Below are 22,520 nucleotides of genomic sequence, written 5' to 3' on the forward strand. Positions count from 1 at the left end.
TCCCTTCCATATCACGCTCCTGCGACGCAGACCTGTCTAAATTCAGCCCTTCACAATTCAAACTGCTGCCGCAGCATCTTTGAATAGCGCCTTAAATTACAAGGCTGAGCGCCGAAGGAGGATTGGTGTATGGTGGACAGTGCGCAGGAGAGCTTCGCAGCCTTTGGAGACTGCTCGTTTCCATTAGACACTGAGGACAAATTGAAGATGTCTGTATCGATGGGTTGCCACATTGTTTATTTATTTATTTATGTATTTGATATACTGCTAGTCTCTGGTTGAGACCTTAGCAGGTGGGCATTACATGTATCATGCATAGTAAAGGATAACGTTTCGCAAAGCGGCTGTGCAAAGGACAACTATAATCTAGGCAGTTCATAGCACAGGAAAACTGAAAAGGCGTTTGACAGATTTCCACAAGCAATCGAAAGAAATAAGGCATGCTAGTTCAGAAACATAAACATAATATTGTTACGGGGAAATACTATTTACATTTATTTACAAGCGGTAGGATAATAGTTCCTAGCGGCGAGCATCAGGAAGCACCAACGCCAGCAGGAAGCACCAACAACCTCTTCTTCTTCGTGCGACCCTTTCACGCGGGAGGCCACTTCGACTTCCACTTCCTCTTCGTCGTAGCATGACCCCCGGCGGCATGAGCGCCGTCCCGGCGTTAGGCCGGTGATAGAGGAGCGGCGTGGTAGGGCTTGAGGTGCATAACGTGAACAATGTCGGTGGGTGGTGTACATGAAGAGGAGGCAGGTGTATGAGGAGCAACTTCATACGTGACATCGGTGACCTGACGCACAACATGATAAGGACCATGGTAGGGAGACAAAAGTTTTTCAGAGAGACCGACGCGACGGGAAGGGGACCACAGAAGAACGAGCGACCCCGGTTCGTAGGTGACATGACGATGGCGATTATCGTACAATGACTTCTGCGCTTGTTGGGACGCTTGGAGCCGAGTTCGGGCGATTTGGCGAGCGTCTTCAGCTTGAGCAATGGCGTCCCGGGCGAAGGCGGTGACGGGACGGTCAGCGGATGGCACGAGTGTGTCCAATGGCAGGACGGCGTGTCTGCCGTATAAGAGATAGAACGGAGAGTAACCAGTTGTGTCATGCCTGGAGGTGTTGTAATCGAACGTCACATAGGGCAAGGCGAGATCCCAGTCTTTGTGGTCGGGGGAGACGTACATAGACAACATGTCTGTTAATGTTCGATTCAAACGCTCGGTTAACCCGTTTGTCTGTGGGTGGTATGCTGTGGCAATCTTATGCTTGGTAGAACACGAACGCAGGATGTCGTCGACAACTCTGGATAGGAAATAGCGTCCGCGGTCTGTGAGTAATTGACGAGGGGCACCATGTTGTAGAATAAGACTGTGCAAAAGAAAGTCAGCGACATCGGTCGCGCAGCTCGTAGGCAGCGCACGGGTGATCGCATACCGAGTGGCATAGTCCGTGGCTACTGCGATCCACCTATTTCCGGAATCCGAGGTCGGGAATGGTCCGAGGAGATCGAGCCCTACACGGTGGAACGGCTCCACAGGCACGTCTATAGGATGCAGAAGACCAGGAGGTGGTGCCGAAGGCTTCTTTCTGCGCTGACAAAGGTCGCAATTGGTGACGTAATGCCGGACTGTACGGTATAATCCAGGCCAAAAGAAACGGCGCCGTATGCGGTCGTAAGTTCGTGCCACACCAAGGTGGCCAGCTGCAGGCAGGTCATGGAGTTCTGCAATTATAGAAGACCGCAGCTGCTGGGGAATGACTAGGAGGAGTGAGGGCCCGTCAGGACGGAAGTTGCGGCGATAGAGAATGTCATTTTTAGTAACGAAGAGCTGCAGGGAGCGCTTCAAGCTTCCAGAGCTGAGGCCCTCGATGATGGTTTGCAAATATGGGTCTTTGCGCTGCTCCTCGGCGATGTTGTGTAGATCAGAAATGCCAAACAGGGAAGGGATATCGTCAGTGTCACTGAGAGCAGGTGGCTCGACAGGGTACCGAGACAGGCAATCAGCGTCTTGATGGAGACGTCCAGACTTGTACACGACAGTGTACGAATATTCCTGAAGGCGTAGCGCCCAGCGGCCAAGACGCCCAGAAGGGTCTTTCAGTGAGGACAGCCGCATAGGGCGTGGTGGTCTGTGACAACAGAAAAAACACGCCCGAACAAGTATGGCCGGAATTTAGCTACAGCCCAAACCAGAGCGAGGCACTCACGTTCCGTAATGGAGTAATTTCGCTCGGCAGGTGAAAGCAGGCGGCTAGCATACGCAACCACGTGGTGTGGGCCCCAGGAGCGTTGAGCCAGCACGGCTCCGATCCCGTAGCCACAGGCGTCCGTGCGGAGTTCAGTAGGGGCCGCGGGATCAAAATGTGCCAGAATCGGGGATGATGTCAGCAGGCGGACAAGCGTGGAAAACGCATTTTGTTGATCAGAGCCCCAGGTAAAGTCTGTGTCCGTCTTCAGGAGGTCAGTGAGGGGACGAGCGATAAGGGCAAAATCTTGAATAAAACGGCGAAAGTAGGAGCACAGCCCAAGAAAACTGCGCACGTCTTTCTGAGAATTTGGGCGAGGGAACTGTTGCACCGCTGCAATTTTAGCTGGATCAGGACGTACACCGGAGGCATCGACGAGATGTCCCAGAATGGTGAGTTGCCGGCGGCCGAATTGGCATTTGGACGAGTTGAGCTGGAGCCCAGCCGTACGAAAGACAGTCAGGATACTCCTGAGACGTTCAAGGTGCGAGGCAAATGTGGGCGAGAAGACAACAACATCGTCAAGGTAGCACAGACACGTAGTCCACTTAAATCCGCGAAGGAGTGAGTCCATCATCCGTTCAAAAGTAGCTGGTGCATTACAAAGTCCGAACGGCATCACTTTGAACTGGTATAAACCGTCAGGCGTGACGAAAGCTGTCTTTTCGCGGTCTTGCTCGTCAACGGCAATTTGCCAATAACCGGAACGAAGGTCAATGGAAGAAAAGTATTGAGATCCGTGGAGACAGTCGAGAGCGTCATCGATCCTAGGGAGTGGGTAGACGTCTCTTCTTGTGATGCGGTTCAGGTGGCGGTAGTCGACGCAGAAACGCCAACTGCCGTCTTTCTTTTTAACAAGGACGACTGGAGAGGCCCAAGGACTGGACGACGGTTCGATTATGTCCTTAGCGAGCATCTTTTCGACTTCCTGTTGTATCACTTGGCGTTCGGAGCTGGACACCCTATAAGGCCGGCGGTGCAGAGGAGTGGCGTCACCAGTGTTGATACGATGCTTCACAATAGTCGTACGAGCTAAAGGGCGGTCATTGAAGTCAAATATGTCCTGAAAAGATGCCTGAAGATGGGTAAGCGCCTCGGCTTGGTCGGCAAAGAGATCTGAAGCGATCATATTGGCAAAGTGGTCAGGTCTCGAAAGAGCTGTGACATGATCGTCCGGAGAGGACGATACACAATTTGTGACTGCAGAGATCACGTATTCATCGGTAGGGGACAGCGTGGCGAGGCACATGTTTTGAGGAAGCGTCTGGACGTGCGTACTGAAGTTGAGAACAGGTAACCACGCGCTGTTTGCCGAGACTGCGACAACCGTATGGGCAAGGGCAACATTCTTTGTGACGGGCAAATCAAGGACAGGGGTGATGATATACTGGCCGTTAGGAAGAGGTGGAACAGATTTAAACAATACGTAAGTTGCGGCTTCAGGTGGTAAGCGGGTGAACTCGGCAGTACAGAGACGGTGCACAACTGGGGCAGGTGGTTCTGAGAGGTACGGTAGGTCCAACTCAACAACACTTGTAGCACAGTCAATAAGGGCTGCGTGCTCACTAAGGAAATCAAGGCCGAGTATGACGTCATGAGGGCACTGATGCAGAACGGTAAAGAGCACAGTAGTTTGGCGGTCAGAAATCGTCACACGAGCAGCACATAGGCCGAGGACTGGGGACGTTGTGCCATCGGCAACTCGAACAACAGCTGTAGGAGCAGGCGTCAGTACTTTGCGGAGGCGGCGTCGTAGGTCGGAACTCATCACAGAAATGTGGGCGCCCGTGTCAATCAGAGCAGAGACGGCAACGCCATCGACTTGTATGGTCAGTAAATTGCGCGGGGCACGAAGAACTAAACGAGGATTTTGGAGCCGGGTCGTATCTGCAGCATCACCTCTGGACGCTGCAGAAATTAGTTTTCCGCCTGTGATCGTCCGTAGGGGCCGGGAGAGTTAAGCGCGCGGTCGTTGCGGCGAACGGGACTGGCGGCGCTGTGGAGATGGTGAGCGGCTGAAGCGGGGCGGCGGGACGTCGATCGGTGGTGGGTCTTGACGTGTCCAAGGGTCGCGAGAAAGAGCTTGAGTCTGCAGCGTCGGGGCGATAAGGTGGGGTCGAGTAATGGTTCCGCTGGGAGGAGTACCATCGACTACGGCAATGACGGGCGATGTGGCCGACACGGGAACAGTTGAAACAGATAGGCCTGTCGTCGGGCGTACGCCACTCGGAGGGGTTGCGCGGCCGAGGAGCGGCGTAAACAGGCCGGACAGGGTATAGAGGAGGGACTTCGGGCACTTGGGAGGGATGAAGAGCGGCGACAGAGGACAAACCCAAGTTAGCAAGTTCCTGGCGGACGACGGCTTGAATAAGTGGAAGGGGCAGGGGCTGGTTGGCTGCAGGTGTTGCTAAGGAGGCCGGAGCAATGGCTTCAAGCTCACGGCGTACGATACGGGTCACGTTCTCTGGTGAGGTCGGCTGGTTCCGTGGACAAAGATCTTGGCAGGACGAAGACGCAGCCGTGTTGGGCAGGCGTGCGATATGCTGGGTGATCCGTCGGCTTTTGGCGTCCTCGAAGCGGCGGCATTCTTTTACGATGTCTGCAATCTTGTCGCAGTTCTTATAAACGAGCAGATTGAAGGCATCGTCTGCAATGCCCTTCAGCACATGTCCGACTTTGTCAGCCTCGCTCATCTCCTTATCGACCGTGTAGCACAAAGCCAACACATCCTGAATATAGGACACGTAGGACTCCGTGGATGACTGGGCGCGACTGGCAAGATCTCTTTTAGCGGCAAGCTGCCGGCCGAGTGGTTTGCCGAAAAGGTCAATAAGTTTCTTCTTACAGTCATCCCAACTGGTTACAGTCATCCCAATGTCTCTTCGTTACTGTCGTACCACTTCAGCGCCGTGCCCTTAAGGTAAAAAACCACGTTCGCAAGCATGAAAGTTTGGTCCCACCGGTTGTTAGCGCTGCACCGTTCATACTTGTTGTTGTTGTTGTAGCCTACGACAGAATGGCACATACCCACTCTGGGGGATCGGCCAAGAATCGGGTGGAAAAGGTTGGAATTCACCTGTACGTAGTAAAGGCAAAAGGAAAGCACACGGGAGAGGAACACCGGGGGAGTCTACCACAAGAAGGGCACGGAGAGGATGAAAAAAAAAATAAACAAAACTGAAAACAAATAATAAGAATAATAATAATCATAATATATATATAAAGGAGATTGGATTGGAGAGAGAGAGAAAGAGAGAAAAGAGAATAATTCGAAGAAAAAAAAACTGAAGCATAAAAAGAAAATACTGAAAGCGTTAGCAAGGTAGTCGATGAGATTCCAGCAAGAAATTTTGAACAGCATCACAAACAGACCTGTGGCTGAACCCAAGTGTGGTGGCACCAAATGATAGCAAGTGTGGGCTGCTCAAACTGAGGCCAAGTTGCTGTAAGGGCAACTCCAGCAGTCTTCTTCTCAAAGAGGTGAAACGACGACAATGGAGCCAAAAATGATCGATAGATTCAGGCTCACGGCAAAATGCACAGAGGGGAGATAGCGCCAAACCAGATCTGTGCAGATAGAAATTTAGAGGGGGGATGCGGCAGCGCAACCTCGTCAGAGATACTTCTAGCTGCCGAGATGGACAAATTTTCCTGCTCCATGAATATTTCAGATGCTGATATTCCACCGATGTTAAAAGTGTTGTGTCTTGCACGCTTAATAACGCTCGACGCCGGAACCTAGATGCTGTGATATACGCTGTAGCCGGGATGATGGGCAACACAGGGCCGCCTAGGGAAGCCTTTGCGAGGTTATCCGCGATCTCATTGACAGTCACGCTGCTGTGGCCGGGTACCCATATCAAGTGAACAAGGCTCAAATGCGAAGGAAGAAGCGATAAAAAAGTGCTTAAAGTGGGACAGTCAACATGCGACGCGAGGGACGAACACAAAGATAAAGAATCGGTAATGACTGCCACTGCAGAAATAGAAGGATCAAGCTTGCGCAGAGCAAGAACTACTGCCAGAAACTCAGCTTGAAAAATAGGGGTGTAATCCGGAAGGCGCAGCGAAAAGGACCAGTCTAAACTCGGACAGTAAATTCCCACCCCTGCCTTTTCGTTGCACTGAGAGGCATCGGTTGCTATTGCAATTTTTGTAGGTAGGGACCTTAAATGATCCTCTAATAGACCATTTAAAATACGGGGTGGTAAAAGTTTCGCGTTTTGAGGAAAAATGTTGTCGAAAACAATGTGGACAGAGGACCCACTGCTTAATGCTGGAAGGATGTTGTAAATCTGCACGTTTAAAGGCTCAAGCAGCCTTTGCACGAACACAACCTGTGGGGTATGAAAACGAGGCCAGTGGACACCAAAAAAGGAGGTCGGCTGGCAACAGAAAATGCTTTGCGAACGGTGAAAATGGGATTCAAAAATTTTGAGGAAAGTCTGCACAGTTAGAAAGTGAAATCGGGTTAACAGAGGAGGAATGCGGGCCTCAAGGTACAGCACATTGGTAGCCACGAATTTGGGGACGCCAAGGCACATCCGAAGCACCTCCCTCTCCAAAAGGATGAGAGGACGAAGTTTGTATGAAGCCGAGCCTGAAAACAACACAGAGCCAAATTCTAAAATTGGCCTAACATACAATACGTAAATCATTAGGAGCGTATCCCTGCGCATGCCGTACCTGTGACTACATAACCTCCGTAACATGCCTGCGGCACGAGTCCCTTTTACAGCAACATGGTCAATGTGAGGCCGCCAGGTGAGTTTGTCGTCATAAATGACGCCCAGGTATTTTAGGGATTGAACTTGAGGAATTGGTTGAAATTTGCATGAAAGAGAGAGCACGACAGGATCCTGTAGAGGAAAAACAAGGACGGGTCCAGGATCCCGAGGGTGAGTGAGGACCACCGAGGACACTGATGCTGCCGATGCGGGGAAATACTATTTACATTTATTTACAAGCGGTAGGATAATAGTTCCTAGCGGCGAGCATCAGGAAGCACCAACGCCAGCAGGAAGCACCAACAACCTCTTCTTCTTCGTGCGACCCTTTCACGCGGGAGGCCACTTCGACTTCCACTTCCTCTTCGTCGTAGCAATATAAACATGGGCATAACACATCGTATATACCCCTTGGAATAGAAAAAAAAAATTAAGAAAAGCTTTCTAACCACAACTATAGTTTTAAAACACGCCTTCTAGTTCGGAACAAAAATTTGAAAATGAATCAGCGTTAGTTATAGATGCGTCTAGACGATTCCATTCTCTTAGCGGGAAGAAAGAATCTTTGAAAGTGTTGCTGTGATAAGGATATTCGGTTAGCGTATACGCGTGCTGGTTTCTTAATGCACGTTTTTGTGACAGTGAAATGTACTTTGATGAATCGATCTTAAAAGTGTTGTTAAGAAGCTGATAAACGAAGAAGCTGATAACGAGAAAGACTGTATACCTTCGCTGAAAGCGGAGCTTTAAAAGTTAGGAAAAAAATTAAATATAGGTGTCGCCATCACCGGCCGATTTCGCAACTGCATGCGGTATACGTGCGTAGGCGCAGTTCGTTTTTGCGGATCCCAGAGGCTAGGCTACACCGCCATTCACTTCAAAACAGTGATCACGGAGTCCTTTTCGGTGTATACGTCAGTTTGTTTTATTCGAGCGGCAGCAAAATTCTTAAATGCAACTTTTTGTCAGCAGTAAATGCGTCTTCCGCTGCCGGACAAGCGTCAACATAGCCAGAAAGAGCCGTAGAGTTGTTTCTGCTAAGAACAAAAATTTGATGGCGTTGTCCTCAGTGACTGCGTTGTATATGTGTGTGGAACCACACGCTACCTGCGCGGACGCTTTGCCTATACCGCCAGCAGCGCCAAAGCGCACAGCCTAAATTAAGCGAAAGTACTACACCGTAGCGAGAGGATGCCACGTCTCGTCGCGTAGCTTATTCGTTGCTGCTAAAGCGCGGGTCTACTTGGCTGGACCGTGCTTGGTGCGCCAAGGTATATATTGAACGCACTGAAATCGTGCGTACGTCTTTCGCTGGCGGCAGTGCCGTCTCAAGCGGCCGTCGCCGAGAGATTTGTACAGAGCTGCCGAAAAATAACGGGGTCGTCTGAGTAGGGCAGCTTCTGTCCGCGGACTCCGCCGTCCAGTTCTCTGAAGTGGCCGTGAAATCCGTTTGCTGATGGTTGCGCTTCTTTATCCTTAGTATTTTTTCTTTAACCTTTCAGTAGGAGACGTGCACGACTATTTGACTGTGCGTCCATGTTTTATTGCTTTTTTAAATTGTTTCTTTGGTTTATGAGGTTTAACGTCCCAAAGCGACTCAGGCTATGAGAGACGCAAAAATTGTTTCTTTAAATATACGCTTGCGAGTGGGGTCGCACATTGAAGCCGGCCAATAGGAAAGCAACGAAAGGCATCCTATAAGCAGAAGCAGCATTGTACATGACGAGTTACAAGTAATTGATTACCTGTAATTAATTGCATCATCTTCAAATATTTGTTATGGGTTGATTACTTAAGGTTCTTGAACTTACAGATTAAGGTTTCCCGTTAGCCCTTTTTTTTTTCAGTATTCGATTTCTAGTAATCAGATCTATTCGAAAAACAAGTTCTAACCGATAAAGCGACGATTGGAGCTAGGTCGTTCTGTTAGCGCTTCCATTGCAAGAAAGTTCAACCAGGACGCACGTATAACTTCGAGAACTACAGCTTGGTGGCAAACCCTAGTGCTAGCACGAAAGATTTCTTCGCTAGAGAGAGAACGGTCGCGCTGTAGAATAGCCGCACGCTTAAAGATGTCGGGACATCCGAGCGGCCTGCATTTGGCGAGCCTCGTGTCCCGCGGTTCGCATTTTTGAGGTTTGTCCCCTCAGCGCGCGAAGAACGAAGGTCGGCGCTTTGTGTAAATACTCGTGTAATGCCCCTTGTGGATCTTTGAGGGGAAAAAAATATACGAGGTGTTTCGCACGACCTTTGTATACTTTACAACTGGGACCTTCCCTCCGGTGCGTTCACCGAGCTGCTGATTTGTTCACTAGGGACTGTGGGGAAAATACTGACGGTAACGTGGGGAAAGAACTGTCGATGAATATTAACCTAGGAACTGCATTGTAAAACTGGTGAAGGAAGCCCCACATGCTCATTTTTAGCGTGCGGATTTTTGTCTTGTGCTAATAAAAGTGGTGAGAAAAATAAGATAATAGTAATCGATTACTCTTTTTTTATCGTCCAGTTACTTTTGTGGGCCGGTAATTGACCGCTGAAGTCAAACTTCTGATGAAGTAGTTCTAATCAGTTGCTTCTTTAGCATGTGCAGGACTGAGCAGAAGCCGCAAAATGGGGCAAGCGATTGAAGGAAACCCAGGAGAGTATTGGCCAGTTAGGGAGCAACTTTCTAACTTTTTTTTTTTTTTTTGCGGTTCATGTTCGGGGGCCATGAAGGGGAAATGTGTGTGTGAACGGCGTATTGGTGGGCGGGAGCGCGGTGACATCTAAGCGGTGTTCGGGCAGCACTCGAGCATCTACGTCGCACTGGCTTGGCCAAGCCCCCGGGGGACGTCTTCAGACACGATGCACTGGGTCAGGGATATGACGCGCGCCGTTTCGGTCCTCCGGCGGAAGGGACGCTTGTGGCTGGAGGAAGGGCGCATCTTTTGAAGCGCCCTGTCGGTGATGGTTCCCAGCTGCTCTGATTGCAAGCAGCGTTCGCGTCTCAAGAGTCGGGGCTTCCATCGAATCTCCACGAGGACAGAAACGATGACCCAGAAGCGACTGCATCGCCTGTTTGCGTTCTCTTTTATTTCCCGCTTTCCATTCATTGCTCGGTCGATCGCCCCAAACACGAAGCGCCAGCGGACAGGGGCTCCTTCCGGGAAGCCGTTTCGTTCGGTGCCGCCCCAAGAGAGGCTCGCAGAGACGAGCTGTGATAACCGGCTGAGTGTAAGCTTGGAGACAGTGAGGAGACAGTTATGTTAGGTCGTGCCCATTGGGTTGGCAGAGCGTCAAGTGGGAGCTTCGCGGCCTGCCCCACCGAGTTTGTCATCGACCGCCCCGGGCAGCATGCACACGCTCGGTAACAGTGTGATAAGGAGGAGGCTTCGTTTGTTCCTGCAACCAGCCGCGCTGGCAATGTCGGACGACGGACCGGACCGAACACCACCACCTGCGATTGTTGTGTAGAGGCGCGCGCGGCGAGGCCACCCGAATCGGTCAGGCTTTGTGGCTGGAGAAATGGAAAGACGAAGGCTGCCCGCTCTGCGCACGAAGCTAACGGTTAAGTGGCGTTGCGTTCGCATGTCACTTGCGCGGGCTGGGTTTGATAAAGCGAGACGGATGGGCGATAAAAGGCTGGGCGGTTATCGGCGACAGCCGTTGCGTGCTGCTCTGCCGGCGTGATTTACAGGAGCGAGCAAAGTGGGCTGAACGGGGTGGTGGGTTGTTGACCGAGATAGGAGAAGCAGAGTCCGAAGAGCTAAAGCAGAGGAACTGGCATACGTTGCGAGGCGTGCCGTTCTGGTGCTGTCGTGTTTTCTGTTCTTTTTTTTTTTTTCTGCGCGAGGTCTGCTGCTGTTCGTCGTTTCCCGTACGCTCTCTGGAACTGTGAAGCAAAGCAGTGCGTGTTGGAGCTTTACTGCCATGGCGTCAGGGCAGCGGCGTCCGGAGCAAAGCTCAGGGTTTTCCATTCAGGTCGTTTCGGGAGGCGCGTGGTTTGTGTAGCCGTTATGCAGGCAGCTTCAGAACTTGTGATACACCATTTGGCAAAAGTGTACAGCTCAAGCGCGCGGTTTGCTTCTCACCCTAGTAGTGGGGCTCTCGTGCAAGTCCTGAGTGTTTGAAGGGTAAGGAGCAGAGTTCATCTCAACTTCAAGAGATACATGGAACGCTGGCGATGCATAATGACTGCATCGTGGCCCCGCAGCAGGCCCCTTCAGAGAGTCTCATGCAGCGCTAACCAAGTAATCGACCAACGCTTGCCGCTCGGGGACGAACTCGGGGTAAGACAAGCTTCGTGGTATCTGGCACGCGTCGCCTACGAGAACCGCACATAAAATAAAATACTGTTTTGTATAGAAAAAAGGAAACAGTTATGCCTAGCCGCCAACGTCCCCCCCCCCTCTCCCCTTTATTTTGCGAGGTTACCAATATCGCGCATGCTTCAAAGCCTGAACAGAAGCACAGTAATTAACTTCGCTGGTAGGTCGCATTCCAGTCGATCCTCGCTTGTGGGAGGAAGAATGAATGCAGGCAAAAGAGGTCGCAGCGAGCGTGAACACGGACGTAAGAGCAAAAGCGAGTGTTCCGAGAAAGAAAGAGTCGCCATACCAGTCAGCCACGGAGGTCGCAGCTGCAGTGGCTCGTCGGAAGGAGACCCCGTCCACGCGGAATCGCGCTCGGCAGACGTTGGTAGCCTTGGCATTCCTCGAAGGACAGGCGCGTTGGACCGGACCGCGTAGTGGGCGCGCGCTCCACCAGTGCACGGCGAGGCTGCATGTGGGTTACTGCGTGTGCGGGGAGACCAAGGAAGACTGCGTGCCACCGACTGCACGGGCGCCCTTCACGACCGCGCTTTGGTGTGGCTGTGCCCGCGGACTGTGCGGCCCTTCCTCTGTTCTTTCCATCTACGCTAGCTATGTATGAGCATTATGTTTTGCCGCAGTAGGCCCGTGATTTCATCCGAGCCACCCGGGCTTATTTATTTATTCTTCTGGCCAAGATGCTGGTCCAAGAAGGCGGGACTGACAGGACAAAGACAGTGCAAACCACAAATAATGCCAACGATGACTCTCGAATGTCATACAGCCTAACGGTTTACAGCCTTAACATACGCCGCAGTTACTAACTTAGAAATAATGCGAGAACGCTCACAAGAAAACACACATAGAAGTAAAAAAGGAAAAAGAAAGCAGCATGGGGGTGGTGCTGAAAACGTTTACTGCCAAGCAATGCAAAGGGGGGCAAACCCGCCCCTCCCTTACGTGGCACGAGGCAACCCTTAGGGTGCAAAGGACAACCCTGACACGACTACGAACATCCTTTGCTGTGACCATTTCTGTTTCCCTTCTCCAAGCCCCGGTGTCTCTCTCTCTCTCTCTCTCTCGCAGTTGTGTGTGTGCTTATGTGTTGCGTTTGCTGTACACTCCACTCGCAAGACGTGTTCAGAACACGATCATTTCCCATCAGGTGTACAGTACGTCGTGTACACCGACGCCAGTGCATACCTGAACCGAACGGGGGCCGTAGCTGCTCCAGGGGAAGAAAGAAAAGTACACAACAGCTGTATCGTATTGGCACTCACCTATGGGCAGAAACGTGGGGGCTAACGAAGAGGGTTCTGCTTAAGTTAAGGACAACGCAGTGAGCTATGGAAAGAAAAATAGTGTAACGTTAAGAGGCCGGGAGCGGGCAGAGTGGGTGAGTGAACAACCTCGGGTTAATGACATCCTAGTCGAAATCAAGAGGAGTAAATGGGCTTGGGCAGGGCATGTATTACGAAGGCAAGATAACCGCTGATTTTTAAGGGTAGCGGAGTGGATTCCAAGAGCCGGCAAGCGTAGCAGGGGCGGTAGAAAGTTAGGTGGGCAGATTAGATTAAGAAGTTTGCGGGGACACGGTGGCCGCAACTGCCAAAGGATAGGGCTAATTGGAGAGAGATGGGAGAGGTCTTTGCCCTGTAGTGGGCGTAGTCAGGCTGAGGATGGTGGTGACAGTTCTAACCCACACTAGCGTTGCCGACGCCGAGGTCACGATAGCCCTCGCAATTAATATGCCCACCACACTGGCAATCTCATTACGATCATGAGCGATTCCAAACGCGCCTGCGAAGCCTTACCTTTACGGCAGTCTTTGCACGATCACAACTAAAATTATATGCAGCCTGGAGCATACTGGAGACGTACCAGCGGAGGGGTCCGCTAAAACGCATGCGCAGGAGGGGTCCGGTAAAACGGTATACGTCTCCGCTGGTACTTTTCCGGTATGCTAAAAACGCGTTTCATAAGACGTTTTTAGCATAACGGAGACGTATACCGGTTTGCCGGACGCGTCCTGCGCACGCGCAGTGATGACCCCGCCTGGCCGCACGCATGTCACTGCGCGTGCGCGGGAGGCGTCTGATAAACCGGTATACGTCTCCGGTAGTACGTCTCCGGTATGCTAGAAACGTCTATAGACTCAGTCGCCAGAAATTTGCCCCTCCGCACAAAGCCTTTACTAAAACAGAAGCAACAATTTGGAGAAACTTGCAGGCGCGGACGTTCCCCTCGAGCGATACACAAAGACTTGGCCAGCCAAATATCCTACAGACGAGTGCCAGGCCTATGGAGAGACATCTACTCTCCTCCGCATGGTCTGCTGTCCAGCGCAACCCGAACTATATGACAGTACACAAATTAGCCACGAGCAGTGGGAGACGAGGTCGGCTCAATCAGAGCGGCCCGAGTGACACCAAAAGATCAGTGAAGTTTATTAATACTATCACTGCCGCCCCAAAGTAGTTTTCTGGTGACTTACTTGCAGCCTGTCTCCCGGCTGTTTTTTGTCCCTACTTGTTCTCTCGAACTTCACTAGGTCAGTTTTTAGTTTTATGGGGTTCAACGTCAGGCTATGAGGGATGCCGTAGTGGAGGGCTCTGGATAATTTCGACCACCTGGGTTTCTTTAACGAGCGCTAACACCGCACAGTACACGGGCCTCTATAGCATTTGGCCCCTATCGAAATGCGACCGCCGCGGCCGGGGCGTCTTTCGGGTCAGCAGGCGATAACCGCTACTCCACTGCCGCAGTTCCCTATAGCGTGCGTGTCTGTCGCCCCCTTGTTTTCGGTCATTCTCGCCCTGTCGCTTGCGGTGTGTGCCTGGTGAAAGCTTCGTGGACCCACTCGCCATAACCTCATTCACCATTGTGTCCCGCCACCCATGCGCGTGCGACGCTTGCTGTGAAGCAAGCAGCCCGCCCGCCAAGGCCGCTCGCGCGTCTGGTTGCGTTTCACAATCCACCTGCTGTGTCGCGACTAACGAAAGGGGTGGAGTGGCACCTGCTGTGCGTGTCCGCTGGCACGGATTCTTGCTCTGCCGGCCGGTTTCGGTTACCGCGTGCTGCGCACGACCTGCCAGCCTTCGGAGTTAGGCTGCGCGGCCCTCGCATACGTTGTGTCGTCTTGTTTCATTCACTCTCCTCCAAACGCGCGTTGTCAGTTCCACACCCCCACAGGGCTTCAACAGAGCTTCTATCTCTGTTCGTGGCGTGCAAGGGGAAGTTGTATACCCCGAGGTTTTACTCGGACAGGAAAGTTTCTCGAAGTTCCCGGTGGGCAGGAGTTCGGAAAGACTATTTCAGGGAACGTCGGGAGAGTCTCCGGACGTGTCCGACATTGAATCGAGCACTTGCCCTATTTTTCTTCTGGAATTGTCTATCACCGAAGACGACATGCGCCCCACTGGTGACTCTTAACTCTGTTCTCGGCGCGACTACAGGCAGGCCGCGGCGGTAGTGTTATTCTGCAACGCTATCTGTGTGATGGACGTTGGCCGCTGGCGCCACGTTCAGCGAAGACCCCGCGGTCACAACGAAATTCCTGGTCACAGTGAAATTCCTCATTGCTCTATACGGGGCCTAGCGCGAGTAATTGAAACACCCTCACAACGATCACAAAAAGTACAACAGTGGTACAACACAATTCTTCAGTGGTCTTGCAGGGCCTTGACGTCATTCCACTACTATTACGTTGTACCTCTGGAGAAAAAAAAAAAAGCAATTGTGCTGAAAAAAAAAGTGATTGAGCCGGGACTTGAACCGCGACCCCTCGGCCAATGAGGAATTTTCGTTCAGTGCGATAGTGTAGGGGCTTTGTGCGACCACCTCACACCGCATAGTTAGCACAGCTATCTCATTAAAGCTACATAAGTGTCCCCAGAATTCTTGGCGTTCCCCACAGCTTTCGCGGACCCCTGATCTTGCGCTGCACCCCCAGTTCTGCCCATGGTGCCGCCATCGCCGCGACCGGCTATAGCACAGAAGTTCGCGGCATATTTGGTGGTTCCGAGCACGAAAAGTCTTGATTTCGGTCCGCTTCTTGGGCGCTCGAACGGGCCACGCGTCTCCGCTGGGGACGAATACAGGAGGGCTCCTCTGCTCTGAGCACTCCAAGAATCTTGGTGGTGGTCAACGTGTTGCGTCGAATGTTGTGCCGAGCGCTTCGCGGCGACAAAGGCTTGCTGAAGGAGAGCGCCTTTAACCCCGCCAGTGGGGCCAATTTAGTTCGCTGTAAGTAATGACGAGCTTGTGTTGCTATGGTGTGGCCGTTCGTCGCACGCTGTCCAGACAGAGAGGGGAAGAAGAGTCTGGTTTTCTTTGCGTCGTTTCCGCGTAAACGGCTCTGCTTGGCTGCACGTGTAACTCTTATTACATGTCGATTGCGGGCGAGGCGCTGTTTGTTGTTGTTATCTTCTGTATCGAAAGGTGGTGTATACGGTCTTCCATCCCTTAACCATAGTGTCCGTTCCTCTCCCGTAATTCGTCTTGAACATGAAGAGCAACAAGTCAAAGGAGCATGTGCGTTCAAGATCATGTGTCGACGCCCAGAGTGGTTGGTCGTCATTCGGGTGCCAACAGTTATATGCGCAAGAATAGCTTATATCTAATATTTTTTCAGGCCCATAATTATGAGCGAACATTCAGAACGCTGCAGCTCGAAAACAGGGTGCATAAGTTGAGTTACGTGCTACGCACCCGAAACGCACTGCCGTAGGTGATGATGACGATTAAAACGTTGTAATTGGAAATAATGTTGGTGGTCGGTCCCCTTATTCTGGGAGTCCGTTGGACCTCTTGCCCTTTCGGTCATCTCACTGAACTTTCGGGTCGGAGCTGGAAAGCATCCCTCCCACCGCTCAATCGTCGGTTCTTTTATGTTTTCCATTACTGTGATGTTTTGGCACGCCCATACCATGTGGTATAGACCCGCCTATATGCCACAGTGTGCGCATTGTGGCTCATAATCTTCTGGGTAGGTTGAGTGAAGTCTTTTGAGGGCTTAGTATGTGCTTGTTTGTATCCTTCTCGGTGTTAGTTCCTGTTCCTTGTCGAGTGGCGCGCACTCCCATATGTCTATAGCCTACAGTGTTGTAGGATTTCTGAATATGTAGTCACCGTGTTTTAGTAGTTATGCTCGCCCGTGTGTTGGAGTGCCCGGGCAGGAGTGCTTGGGCTGCGGCGTCTGCGCCTGTAGAAGTCGTTGTTGTTGTTGTTCACCTCGTAGAATGGCGCATACCCACACATGGGAATCGGCCAAGTCCCTCTATCGCCTGCTTCTTCATCTTTCCCGTTTCCTCTTCTGCCAAGCTTATTTTATGCCTTCAAAATCAGGCATGTAAAGCCCTAGGATGCTTTTCTGCATTAAAAGGGAGAAGCTCTGGATTGAAATGGCAAGCGGTAGAGCAGACGTGCAGACTGGCCGCGAAGCGACTACCGTCTGTCCGCATTGCATTCTCGGCGCGCTGCGCCGCGTCTTCCTTCGCAGCTGCGGACCATGCGGGGGACGAGTGGGTGGGTGTTGCTCGCCCGACTCCGAGTGTGCGGCGGCGGCCTCCGTGCGTGGCGTATGCAGCGCTCGTCCGCCTCCATTTCCCACTTTAATTGGCCCCAATAAAACGACCCGTCCGGAGGGCAGAGCAGAAAGGAGGAAGGCGCGGCCTCGTCTTGGGAGGTTGGAAAACCGCGCCTTGGAAAGCACGCCGCTCCGGCGCCGGCCCGCGCTGCCTCTTTCCTCGACTCCCAAACATGGGCGGCTCGGCGTTTTGTTTTCGTTTCGGCGCGTTTGATGTCTTCTCCGGACGTCGGCTGTTCTCGAGAGCTCGTCCGCGCTCTGAACGGCTGAGTGGGGCACAGAAGTTGTTACTGGCGGTTAGGGCTGTGTTCGCTGCCGCTGCTTTACTACTTCGGTAAGGTGCGCGCACATGCTGCCCTCAGACAAACAAGCCACGCCCTTGTTTGAAGCAGAGGCTTTCGATGCCCGTTTCAATACTTTGTTTGTGTCTTGTTTACTTTTTCAGGTTCACATTTTCGCTTGAGCCCCAAGAAGTTTGATCATCCTCAGGCTTTCTTCTTTCTCGAAAACAGTAGCTTACTTTTTGTCGGTTTACTCAGCCGTACTCGGTTCAGCGTCGACGAATGTTCGCAGGTGGTAAAGGCTGGTGTTCGCAGCCAATTCTCTCCCATCTGGCTGCTCCCGCAGCCGGCGACGTGTGTGGTAGTGTGTAGTGTGCGTACCGCGACCTTGGGTGCGCGTAGAAACGGAAGTTTAACCTTGAGTGGCCGCTCGCATACGGGAGCCCCTCCCCCCTTCCCACTTGTGCCGTCTGTCCGTCAAGCCGGTCCGGTTTCTCCTTTCCACCATTCTCTTCCGTGTGTGTCGCTGTTTGCTTTTTTTTCCCCCTTCTTTTGAGCTTTGCAAGCTTTCGCGCTGCATTTTAATAAGCGGGCCCATCTTCCGTGTTGGGTTCTCGCCATTGTGAACAGCCTTCAGGTTTACCGTTTTCACTAATTGATTTATTTTTTCTTTTTTTCCAGCTAGCGTCCTCGGCAATGGAGTATGGCCTGTTTATGGTCCGACACGAGCGTGGCCTTTGGCCTTCTCGTTTTTTCTTCGCGCCTTTCGAGGGTCGCTTATTCCATGCAGCGGCGCTTTGTTCCCATGACCCAGCCGGCTTTTGTCGTAACGTGATAGTTTTAGGGTGTGCGTAGAGTTTTGCGTTTTTGTGCACGTGCCTCTCGGCTTCTGTTCGCGCGAGTGCAACATGATCCTTAACCTGAAAGCGGGTGTTGAGTCTAGCTCCCGTGTAGACGCAACATGCATATATGCAGCTGTAACAACTCTGTCTTCTAGGAACACTGCTGATCCTCCGGATGATTAATACGGTCTATTTTTTAATCCTTAAAGTTCCGTGTGTCGACCATGTCGGCAAACTGTGATACAAAAGTTCTGTCTAGGGTGCCTCGATGCCAGCGCTGCATCGAGGCACCCTAGTTCTGTCAGACGCGTGGCGTCACCTGTCGGCGAAGTTTCATTCCATGCCTACGCAATGTGCTTGGCGCGTGGAGGCTGTGAGGATGCGGTACCGTGCGAAGATAGGCGTTCCAGCCACACCTCGCATGGAACGCAGTGGAGGCAATACAGGGTTACTTGGGTGTGAACCAGATGCTGAAGAGCCACCGTGCCTGAAGCGAGCCGTACGTGCTTGCATTTGCGCAGTACTGTTTATACAGGTTAGAAACTGAAATATAACCCACGGAAGGAAACGTGCCAATACTATGACGAGGGCGTATAAAGATCTTTCACTACAGCCCTAGTAGCACAAAATGTCGCCAGAACGTTATGACGATGTCGCCAATGTTTTATAATGTTGTGCAACATACTCCAACGTTACAGCAAAATGCCCATAAGTTGGTCAGGATGACACTCTCTGCTAACATTGCAGCCAAATGTTCAGAAATTCGTTAGGATAGCATACCATCTGCCATCTTTGGAACAACATCGAGAATCAACGTTGAGGCAATACAGCCTGATGAACGTTATTATAAAAGTGTGCGATGTGTCCAAGTTTTGACTTCGTGACTGTGCTCTGTAAGTCCTCTGCAACACCACAAACGCATAGTTATAAGAAGAAACGAACAGAATAAATTATATTTCGTGATGAAGTGTGCCGAAATGGATGTGCACCACATTCCAGAAAACCTTCGACGCGGACGATAACTCGATACAACGGGGTGTGACCGCCCCCTCCCCACTCTCTCTCTGCCGGCGTCATCTGACGCACGAGTGGATTGCATTCTGTTCAGAAATTTCGATCATGTAGAGTTCTGTAAACAGTTTGTATGCACACGCACCTTTCCTGCAGACTTTGTCCTTTTGTTCCGGTTCCAGTCGTGGACAAGCCGGCGGGGCTATTTTCGAGATCGGCCGTCTTGCCCGGTTTCCGTTGTGCGTTTCGAAACCTCCAACGCCCGCCGCACATCAGTGCCGTCGACGTCTTCTGCCGGCGCGCGCAAAGACGAAAGGAAGCACGCACGAAGGGTGGGGGGATTTGGCGGCCTACGCAGGATGCGCAATCGTCACTGCTGTTCCTCTTTTGTCCGTTTCCGACGGCGACACTGCACACACTCGCGCTTTTCCGGCTGACGATCGACGCGGCCGTGGTGGCGTCGCCCAGGGAGTCGCGCGTCAGAGGTCCAGTAAGGCGTGGTCTGTCCTGCCGTCGGGGAAGGACTTTGCGTTGTCTTCGACATATCGCTCTCCCAGGAGGTTCAGTTCGCGACTTGGGCGCTAGTCTCTCTCCGCATAGACCAGGCCGGCCGGCGTCCGAGGGGTGGCTCCAGTCATCGCAGTAAGTGTCGCGTGCCTTTGAAGTTTCCACTTTCAGAGCGCACAAACGTTCTACAGCGTTTTACTTTCTCCGGCGTAGTATGTCGTAAATGAAAACTCCCGCGCCCACCGGCTGGCTGTGAGACGGCTGTTCAGGTGTGTGCCGGACAGTGGTTTCTCTCAAGAATGTGCCCCGTGTTCTCGTGCGGTCCAGTTCGGCCTGCCACGCGTGCACATGGAGTCTGTACTTTTTTTGGATGGAGGGGGGAGGCGTGAGAAGAGGCTTTAAACAAGCTTTCCCTGTCACTTCTTCGGAACGGTGAAGGGTGGAAAATATTGGTCATGCCTTTATTACTGGCATCGTTGAAGCTCTTTTTTTCTCCGCAAAATTCTCCGCACCGATTTTCGACCGTCGAGAGTGCTGCCCTCAGGCGGCTGCGGCTGGGCACGATAAAGACATATGTCTGCCATAGATTTCGTCCTGCGAAGGAAGGAAGCGAAGCGCTATAAAACTTATTGCGGCTTACCTGCGCCGGCGTCTGGCCTTATTTTTCTGTCTTATCCAAAATAAAGGGTTAAGAAACGTCGCCCTCTAGTCATTACTGCAATAACCACCGCTGTGGCTCAGTGGTTATGGTGCTCGGCTGCTGACCCAAAAGACGCGGGTTCGATCCCGGCCGCGGCGGCTAGAATTTCTTTGGAGGAGAAATTCTAGAGGCCCGTGTACTGTGCGATGTCAGTGCACGTTAAAGAACCCCAGGCGGTCGAAATTTCCGGAGCCCTTCACTACGGCGTCTCTCATAGCCTTAGTCGCTTTGGGACGTTAAACCCCATAAACTAAACTAAACTAAACTAAACTAAACTATCATTACTGCAATACGTGGTGTGAGCCCTTCCGACGTCCGCGGTAGCCTTAAAGTTTGGAAACATAGCCCAGTGGACCTCGTAAAGTATGTGGTATATGAAAAGTCTGCAGGAAATTAGCTCCTGCGTTTGACCTCTCGGTGCCATCTGCGCACGCACAGATGTCTATCCGCGCAAGCAGATCGCGCTATCTTAAAACTTGTTTAGCGCGTTGATGATTGAGACGTGCGAGCTTGACAAATGCCAGTCGTGCGTCAAAGATTTGGGTAGGGGTGTGCGAATATTTGGAAATTTCTAATACCGAATCAAATATCCCCCATTCGATTATTCGAACGATTAATAAAAAAAAGAATCAAATAGTGTATGGTCAAAATTATTAAAAACGAATCGAATATGTCCAAGTTATCGAATACTTTTCCAATAACTGGCACGAAGTTGTAGTAATGCCTGCCGTATTTTTCTTCGACGGCAACTCCAAAAACAGACCATACGCGCCGCGTACCATTTGCTCGCAAGTGGTATCCGCGGGATGGATGGGTCAGTGCCGTGGTGCGGTTCATTCGCGTGGCGGTCTTCATAGTCCTCATACGTGGCCTCAGACATTGCACGACGCGGCATGGCCCAGGCAGGTTCAGCAAACCCGGCCTGACCTGAAAGGCTATGCCTCGTAAGTAGCTCTCGCCCATATCATGTGACTTTGGTTTATTATCTTCCCGTTATCAACAGCAAAACGTACTTTTCCTACTGGCATAACATGACAGTGATAACGTTAGCAAACTGACTTCGTGTTGCTGGAGGTCAGTGCTGCGTCTTTTATCAGATGCAGCTGTAACTGCAAAAGCAGCGCTTCGCTGTTTCTCACGATTGCTAATTGAATGATGAAGCAGTAGAGCAGAACGTTGGGCCAGTTGGTGTAGCGACGTATTCAAGAAAACTTTACGTCAGAATGACACAAGACGGAGGGAGAAACACGTACACACACACGAGCGCTCGCGTGTGTGTACAGGGTCGATCACACTTAGAGGGAACACGGCTCCGCGTGGCTGCGCACACGTGCAGCACTATTACGAGCAACCCAGTAGCGAACCCGTGCAAAGGGGCTGATGACACGAAGCACCACATCAAAGTCCCTCTTCATGTGCGCCACTCTGCACTGATTCATGAACGGGTTAGATGCAATGTCACTCCGCAGGTACGTGGCCACGCGGAGCCGTGTTCCCTCTAAGTGTGATTGACCCTCTACGTGTTTCTCCCTCCGTCTTGTGTCATTCTGCGCAAAGTTTTCTTGAGGATGAAGCAGTATTCCAAAAAAATATTTGATTCGGTTTGGAAAAAATACTATGTGCACACCCTTAGATCTGAGTGAGTATATCAGCTGCACTGTCATTATTTTAAAATGTGAGCTATCACCCATGTCCCGGCCAAATTACAGTTTCACGTGCTTTCTTTTTTTTGCCTATGCTGGGCTTCATCGACTGTTGCTTATGCTGGGCTTCATCGACTGAATACACACGCAGCTGTGTGCCGCTTCACTGGCGCAGAACAATCACCGTTCCAAAACTTTATCATGTGCAGTTTAGCCAGTACTCCGTTTTGATTGTAAAACATTTTATTCGCCGGGAAGAGCTTGGCAAGAGGTCGCGTTAAGTGGTCGAGAGTACATAGCCCTCGACGACTTTGTCAGCCCACTCCACCGCCAAAACTTGCGTTCTGGGGTCAGAGCTAGCCAGCACGGTCTCCCACCGCTCGAGAGAAGGAGCTGTAACTAGATCACCCGGAGGTGGCTCTATTTTGCAGTCCCACAGGATGTGATCGTAGGTAGCACGGTGGCCACAGTGTTTGCAGTTTGGGTTGTAAAGATCTGGATAAATGTGCGCGAGGAGTGATGGGGTGCGTATCGATCTCGTCTGTAGACGACGCCACGTAACCTCTTGTTCTTTAGTAAGTCTTTTGTCTGGAGGGGGGAAAATTCTCCTCTCTAGTTTAAAATGATTGGTGAGATCATGATATGTGATCATGGAGTCCTTCGTGAAAT

General features: G+C 51.6%; 1 protein-coding gene and 1 long non-coding RNA gene across 5 annotated transcripts in view; one reads left to right on the forward strand and one right to left on the reverse strand.

Annotated features, from left to right (window-relative positions):
• The window catches only part of LOC149365058 (uncharacterized), a 43,408-nt gene extending 24,114 nt beyond the window's left edge, over positions 1-19,294 (reverse strand). The window contains exons 1-2 of the long non-coding RNA XR_016289252.1: positions 19,147-19,294; positions 11,588-11,763 (exon numbers count right to left, since the gene is read on the reverse strand). This is a non-coding gene — a long non-coding RNA (uncharacterized LOC149365058). The remainder of the gene's footprint in view (positions 1-11,587; positions 11,764-19,146) is intronic.
• Positions 1-22,520, forward strand: part of Pax (paxillin) — a 77,601-nt gene that overhangs the window by 16,620 nt on the left and 38,461 nt on the right. Inside the window, exon 1 of one of the 4 annotated variants that reach the window (XM_089575137.1) lies at positions 19,521-19,643. The exons of the other annotated variants lie outside the window; for them this stretch is intronic. The gene's annotated coding sequence lies outside the window, so the exon portion shown is untranslated. Of the gene's footprint in view, positions 1-19,520; positions 19,644-22,520 lie in introns of those variants that run through there. 4 annotated transcript variants of the gene reach the window in all.

Source organism: Amblyomma mixtum, chromosome 2 (genome assembly GCF_055824585.1).
Source record: "Amblyomma mixtum isolate Tamu chromosome 2, ASM5582458v1, whole genome shotgun sequence".
Classification (NCBI taxonomy): Eukaryota; Metazoa; Arthropoda; class Arachnida; order Ixodida; family Ixodidae; genus Amblyomma; species Amblyomma mixtum.